Genomic DNA, 7,606 nt, shown 5'->3' with positions numbered 1-7,606 from the left:
TGGTAGGTGATGTTTAGTCAACTTGCCAAATTATAGAATTATTCCCTGTGCCACTTTTATACCTGGTCACCTGGAGCAGAATTTTTATTATTTATTTATTTATTTATTGTCTTTTTAGGGCCACACCTGTGGCATACGGAGGTTCCCAGGCTAGGGGTCTAATCGGAGCTGTAGCCGCCAGCCTTCATCACAGTCACAGCAGTGCCAGATCTGAGCTGTGTCTGCAACCTTTACCATAGCTCACTTCAATGCCAGATCCTTCACTCACTGAGCAAGGCCAGGGATTGAACCTTCATCCTCATGGATGCTAGTTGGGCTTGTTAACCACTGAGCCATGACAGGAACTCCACAAATAGACTTTTGAAGAGCAGTATATTTGGAAAATGAGAACTGCCTGGGCAATATTTTTTTTTCATGTGTTGACCTGGCATGGTTTTTCTATAAATTAGATAAGGGCCATTTGCAGCTAAAGGCAATACTTTGGCCAATGTTTAAAGTTATGAGCAAATAGGAAAGTCATGAATTGTGATTCTCTTTTTAGGTCTATTGCCAAAGCTAATCAAACTGGAAAGGAGCTTCCTTAATTTGATAAGAATTATTGATAAAACAACCTACAGTTAAATATGGTGAAATAATGAATATGTTCCCCTAAATTGAAATTAAGACAAGGATGTCCACTTCTATTCAATATTGTGCCAGAGGTCCCAGATAGGAGAGAAAAAAAAATCAAGAAATGTAAAACAAAGTTATAAGGATTAGAAGGAAGAACTAGAGATGTCTTTGTAGATGTCGCATATGTAGAAAGTTCAAAATAATTTAGGTGATAAAACTCTCTATGGAGCTGAAAATATGGTATATTATATAAAACAAAATATTACATATTTTAGAGGAGATAGTGGTTACACAGGAATATAGTCACGTAAAACTAGTCAGCTGTATGCTTGAGTTATGAATTTTACCTTGCATAATTACATCTCAAAGTATGCTATAAAAACATTTTAAAATAATTTGCATTTATCTGTAACTACGGATGGTTTTAAAACATGTCTACAAATTATTTGACATCCCTCCCTTCAAAATGTGGAGCTTAATTCCCTTCCCCTTGAATGCTGGCTAGACTTACTGACACACTTCTAATGAACGGAGTGATGTTATGTGACTACTGTGACTGGGTCATAAACAGGATGTTGCCTCCACCTCTCTCATGCTTGCTTTGTGGGAACCCAGCCAAGAAGCACATGTCGCTGGAACTTGGCTTCTGCTCACTGGTGCTGAAGAGAAATGTGGAGACAGAGTTTTGGGTGAAGGAGAAATAATAGCTTTATTGCTTTGCCAGGCAAAGAAGGATCACAGCAGGCTAATGCCTCAAAGACTGTGCCTCTCTTAGGAGAGATGGGGAGGTGGTTTTATAGTTTGAGGAGTGAAAAATAGGGCCACAGATAAGGATCAGTGTAGAGGCAAGCTTGCATTGTTTTCAAAGCTGGTGTTCAGTGGTCTGGTGGTCTTCTTTCTGGAATAAAGAATGCTTCATTAACATCTTCCATGTGTTGGGGACTTGAGTTCTGTAGACGAACTCAAAGATGTTGTTACCCATATTCCTTGAGGAGAGACCAGGACCCTGCCCCCAAAGCTACACTATTGTTTCTTGACTGCTGCTCCCCCATGGTCTCTGCATCCCCTCGCTTCCCTGATTAGCAACTGTTTGAACCAGCTCTTTGGAAGGTCATGGAGGCTGAAGTGTATTCCCTAAAAAAATAAGAAATGGGGGATGCAGAAAGGCCTGTGTGCCCAGGAGCCCCCAGGGCCATGCTTAGTTTTGCACACATGACAGAGAACTGGGGCTTGGTACTAACCACCAGTACAAGTTCACCAGCCACATGAATTGGTTAGTATGCATATAGGTCCTCCAGCTCATTGAGATCTTAGATCTTAACAGCCCTCACCTATATTTTGGCTGTGACTTGTGAGAGACACAGAGTCAGAATGAACCCACTTAAATTGTTACTAATCCTTGCCCCACTAAAACTCTAAGAGATAATTGATATTTATTGTTGTCTTCAGTTGGTAAATTTTGGAGTTTTACAGAGCAGTAGATCATGTCTGTCCTCAGGGTCACTGGCTATGTTTCAGTAGGATATTTTATGACTGTAAATGATTGAAATGTTTGAGTTTTTTTTATGTCTTGTATTCTAATCTGAAAAAAACAGTTTTGAGTGCTTTGTATAAGGCACTATTTAAATTAAACATATGCAGGCCTGAAAACAAATAAAAAATCCAAGTAATACTATGTTATTAATTAACTAGAAAGTTCTCTCCTTGTACTTTTGGACCTCAGCTGAATACAGTCTTTGCATACTCAGAATAGAAGTTCTATAGCTATGGTAGGTGATGTTGGAACAAACTACTAAGGAAGAATAAGAGAATCACAATAAAGTTATTCTCCAGGGAATTTTTTCATAGTAGCAAATGAAGGTACAAAGACTGTGGACCCCCCCTTGTCAAAGTGACAGGGTGAGGGAGAACAAGAAGGAAGTCACCCTTTTCTAGGAACAGGTCCTGGCTTCTACATGTTGGTCTCATTCTATTAATTTTGTTTTCCTAAACTGGATTTTGAATCCCTGTAAGTTATCTTCTTGCTTATGCCTTTTTTAATATTATATTTCTAATGAGGTATAGTTGATGTTGAATATTATATAAGATATAGGTATACAATATTGGATTCTTTTTTCTCATTTTTTACAGTTTTGTTGATTTAAAATGTTGTGATAATTTCTGCAGTACAACAAAGTGATTTGGTTATACATGTACACAATCCATTCTATTCCTGATTTTTTTTCCCATGTGGCCATCACAGAATGTTGTGTAGAGTACCCTGTGCTATATAGGAGGTTCCTGTTTGCCAGTCATTCCATATTCTACAAGGTGCATAGCCAGTCCCAAACTCCCAGTCCATTCCCCCCTCAACCTTTCCACTTTGGCAATCGTAAGTTTGTTTTCAAGCCCGTGAGTCTGTTTTGATTCTGCAAATAAATTTGTTTGTATCCTCTTCTTTAGATTCCACCTATAAGTGATATCATATCTTTGTCTTTCACTGCCTGATTAACTTCACTTAGTGTGATAATCTCTACGTCCAACCATGTTGCAGCAAATGGCATTATTACATTTTTATGGCTGTGTAGTATTCCATTGTATATATGTACCACTTCTTTATCCATTTCTCTGTTGATGGACATTTAGGTTGCTTGCATGTCTTGGCTATTTCAATGAACTGGGGAGCATGTATCTTTTTGATCATACATAGACACCTACAGCAGTCCTTCTTTTTGTTTAATATTCAGTACTCTATGAGAAATTTAATTTCCAATGTCTTTGCAGCCCAAGAGTTTCTCTTTCAGATCAGTCCTTTCAGGATTAGCAGAAAGAAAGCTACAAATGTGCTTCCAAATTAGTTGTGCTTTTTTTTTTTTTTTCCAGGCTGCTTTTCCTAGCTTTTCCGTTCAATCCATGATTTGAATAGTAAGTTTGTTAAATGAACCCTTCAAAATACATGGTCATGAATAATTTTAAGAATAAAATGGTTTACTCACCTCTGGTAACCACAAATCTGATTTCATTTTCTAGAAGTTTGTTTGGCTGGGGTTTTTGTTTGTTTGGTGTTTAATTGACCTGCTATGCTATGGTAGTTCCTGGCACACACATTTTGGTTGTTGTTGTTGGAAATCTTATGGTATATAATCTCTCACATCCTATGAAAGTAAAGAACTATGATGTTTTGGTGAAAAAAAAATAAAATGGTTTAAACTATAAATTTGGTAAGCACCTCATTACGGAAATGTAAGATTTTCCCCTAAAATAAAATCAATATTTCTCTATAACCAATAATGGTTTTCTTGGGGCATCAATTTTCTCTGAAAAAGTAATGGAAAATTAAAAATGGGAACAGATATCTGAATAACCAGAGCTCTCCTGTGCTTCTGGGTTGTGGTCCCTGACCCCAGGCACATTCTTGTTGCCTTTTACACACAGTGTATCCTTGGATGAAGCCCTTATATTAAACCACTTGGGGAAACAAATCTGACTAGTATACTTGAAGATGCAGGTCTGATCCCTGGCTTCACTCAGTGGGTTAAGGATCCAGCATTGCTATGAGCTGTGGTGTAGGCCAGTGGCTACAGCTCCAATTTGACCACTAGCCTGGGAACTTCCATATGCTGCAGATGCAGCCCTGAAAAAAGACCAAAAAAAAAAAAAAGGAGAGAGAAAACAAACATTGAGGAGAAAATGAGCAGGTACGGATGGTAAAATGCAGACATTATTGGAAACAATTCTTAAGCTGACAAAGTTAAGATTCAACAATAAAATCATTAATTTTAAGGAATACAAAAGCAGAAGGTTTTTATGCTAGGAAAGAGAATTTTATACGTAATGATCAGATTGTAAGTCAATGCTAAATGATAATAACAACAATAGCAAAATGATGATGATCATGTTGATTTAAAAAATAAAAATGAGGGCATTCCCATTGTACTTCAATGCAAAGGAATCCAACTAGTATCCATGAGGATGTGGGTTCGACCCCTGGCCTTGCTCAGTGGGTTGGGGATCTGGCATTGCTCTGAGGTGTAGCTGTAGCTCTGATTCAATCCCTAGCCTGGAAACTTCCATATGCTGTGGGTGGGGCCCTAAAGAAAAAAGCAAAAAAAAAAAAAAAAAAAAAAAAAGGCATAAAACTCCCCACTGTCTCTGAACAGTTTGTAGTCTTTTCAGAATTACATGGAAAATGAGACTCTAAGGTAAGAGATGAATGAAATCTTTTTTAAACAAAGGAGTTTGGGAAAACCTAGGATGGAGGTAGATTATAAAAATTGGGAGTGTGTGTGCTTGCAATGCTGTGTGAATAGAGCAGAGTTACCTATATTCTGCTCCAGTTGGATTTTTGATGGCTGACCTGAAAAGAAATGAGCTGTAGCCAAGAAGAGAAGAGGTGAGTGTCATAGGGATAGGGAGCTGAGGGAACATGCAGCAGAGGTGCTGAAAGGCAGATTTGTAGTTACAGAAAAAAAGGAAAACCTAATGGGGAGATGGGAAATGTCAGGCTGAGGGACATTTTTGGTTACTGGAAACTTTGGCTCAGTTAGGCCAAGTATGGATGTGGGTAGTGGTGGAAAGGGGACAGGTGTCAGAAGGTTTTGGTCCATGACCTCATGATAGGCACCTCTCTCCCTTTCATCACCTCCTAAGCCAAGAGCCCACAGGGTTATCTAAGCATGCTCTGATCCTGCAGTGGGAGTGTTATGCATTTTGTTCTCACTTTGATCCAAGAGATTAGTGTGTTCTTTACCACGTTCTCTATGAAGAGGGTGGGAACAGGAAGGATTTGGAGGAAACCCAGGGGACCCAGCCTACCAGAGTCTATGCTTGGAGGCAGAGGGCATCCTAGCTTTTCCCTAAGATTAAGTGAAACTTTGCAGAATGCCAGGACGGGAACCAGCTTCAAGACTGTGTCTTGCATGAGGACACACTCTAGAGTGGAACCAGAGTCTGGGGAGAGCTCATGGTCCCAGAGATTTTAGGGTGTTGTGCATTACCAAACAGTCTTGATCATCATGTGCTACCTCTAGACTTTTGATCAACCAGTGACTCAAAACATACTTATTGAATAACCACAAAGTATGCAGTCAGGTAGTAAGTGTTCAAGCACATTAAAGAGCCTTTTAATCACAGGCCACATTTCTTTTACTCTTCATGGCTTCACTCATGGTGCAAAGTGACCAGATCTTTATTTATACCATTTACAACCAGTGCTGTTGTAATAGAAGTCACCTCTAAAAATTCAGTGGTTAATGATATATTTAGCAAATTAGAGTGACAAAAGCAAAGGTTTAGGCATAAAAACCAGGTGCAAAATCTGGCCTGCCTCCTGGCTGAGGGATGCTGGTCCAGTTGCTTGACCTCTGAGTGTTTCCCCTCATCTGTAAAATTAAGATGCTGTTGTTCGTATTGATGTTGATCCCTAAGAGCTCTTGGTGTTATGGATAACTCACAAAGTGCGAAGTGTCACCTGAATGTCATAGCTCTTCTTGCTGTAACTTAGGGTTGGCATCCTTGGCCTCATGAAATCTCAGAATATCCAGTCTGGTCCATAGCAGGGCTTTGTGGAGTCAGGTGTGACAAATTTTCCTCAAACTTGATGGATGCAGACATACTTCAGGTTCCAGGGAAGCCATCTCTAGACCTATGAGTGGTGGGGGCTTCTCTATAGAAGTGGTTGAGTAGCATCAGATTGGGTTTCTTGCAGGCTTAGGCACAATAAGCTCTACCTGACATTAGTGTTTGAAAATTACAAACTGATTCAGCAGTCTACGGTCTAGATTCAACAGTTTTGAAACCTTGATTAATAGAGTAAAAGGAAAACCCACTATTTAAAGACCATAGGTGTTTTCCTCTTTTTCTTTAGAGATAACATCTGAATTAATAATTCTTCTATTTGAGAAAAGGGAAAAAACACCCTTCATGATTGATTTTAGTTTTCCAAAGGAAAGTCAAGACCCTGCTCCGGAATAGAGTTCAAGATAATGCCGAACTACATTGTTTTCTATAACGTCAAAGATGGTCTTCACTGGAGGTAGAATCACATGTCTTTGTTCATCCATTTAACTAGGATGCACTGAGCTCCTACTGTGTGCCTAATACTCCTCTTGACTTTGAGTGCTGCCTTCAAGGTGCTCACAGTCTAGTGAGAGAGAGCAGACACCAATGAAACAAGCATATAACTCATACTGTGTATTGTGCAACCAAGAGGATATGTGACTTTGATAGGCCTGGTGTCAGAAGGCTTCCCTGAATAAATGACTTTTAAGCTGAGGTCCACAGGATGAGTCTGACTTTATAGCCCAAAGGGGAAAGGTGCTCACATCAGCAGCACATAGACTAAAAGTAGAACAATACGGAGAGGATTTGCATGGCCCCTGTGCAAGGATGACATGCAAATTTGTGAAGTGTTCCATATTTTTGCACAGTAATGCAAAAGTGTTTAATGTTACTGAACTGTAGACTCAAAATCATTGAAATGGTAAATTTTGTTACGTAGGCTTGAACACAATAAAAAAAGAGGTATGGCAACATGGATGCAACTAGAGATTATTATCATACTAAGTGACGTAAGTCAGAATGAGAAAGACAAATACCATATGATATCATTTATATGTGAAATCTAAAAGACGGCACAGATAATCTATCTACGGAACAGAAACAGACTCACAGACATAGAGAGCAGACTTGAGATAGCCAAGAGAGAGGGGGAAGGGAGTAGGATGGACTGGGAGCTTGAGGTTAATAGACACCAAATATTTTATTTACAAAGGACAAACAACAAGGTCATACTATATAGAACAGGAAGCACTATCCAATCTGATCTTCCGGGATAGACCATGATGGATAATAATATAAAAAAGATGTATATATACATATAATGTTGTCATTTTGCTGTCCAGCAGAAATTGGCACAATGTTGTAAATCAACTATATTTCAATAGAAAAAAATTTTAACAGGGGGATATGGTGTTGGGACAGTCCCACTGCAAGTAGAGGGACTGGCAGTTACAAA

General features: G+C 39.0%; 1 non-coding gene across 1 annotated transcript; it reads left to right on the top strand.

Annotated features, from left to right (window-relative positions):
* Positions 1–6,906: 6,906 nt before the first annotated feature.
* LOC146399394 (U6 spliceosomal RNA) lies at positions 6,907–7,013 on the top strand. Its single transcript, XR_014818469.1, has one exon. It is a non-coding gene; the product is annotated as a U6 spliceosomal RNA (small nuclear RNA).
* The last annotated feature ends 593 nt before the right edge of the window (positions 7,014–7,606 follow it).

This window comes from Sus scrofa, chromosome 10 (genome assembly GCF_054392235.1).
Source record: "Sus scrofa isolate SSC_HxYL_T2T_F1_AM1 chromosome 10, Sscrofa_HxYL_maternal_Yorkshire_Landrace_v2.0, whole genome shotgun sequence".
Classification (NCBI taxonomy): Eukaryota; Metazoa; Chordata; class Mammalia; order Artiodactyla; family Suidae; genus Sus; species Sus scrofa.
Note: the sequence above shows the minus strand (reverse complement) of the source record. Positions and strands in the feature narration are given on the sequence as shown.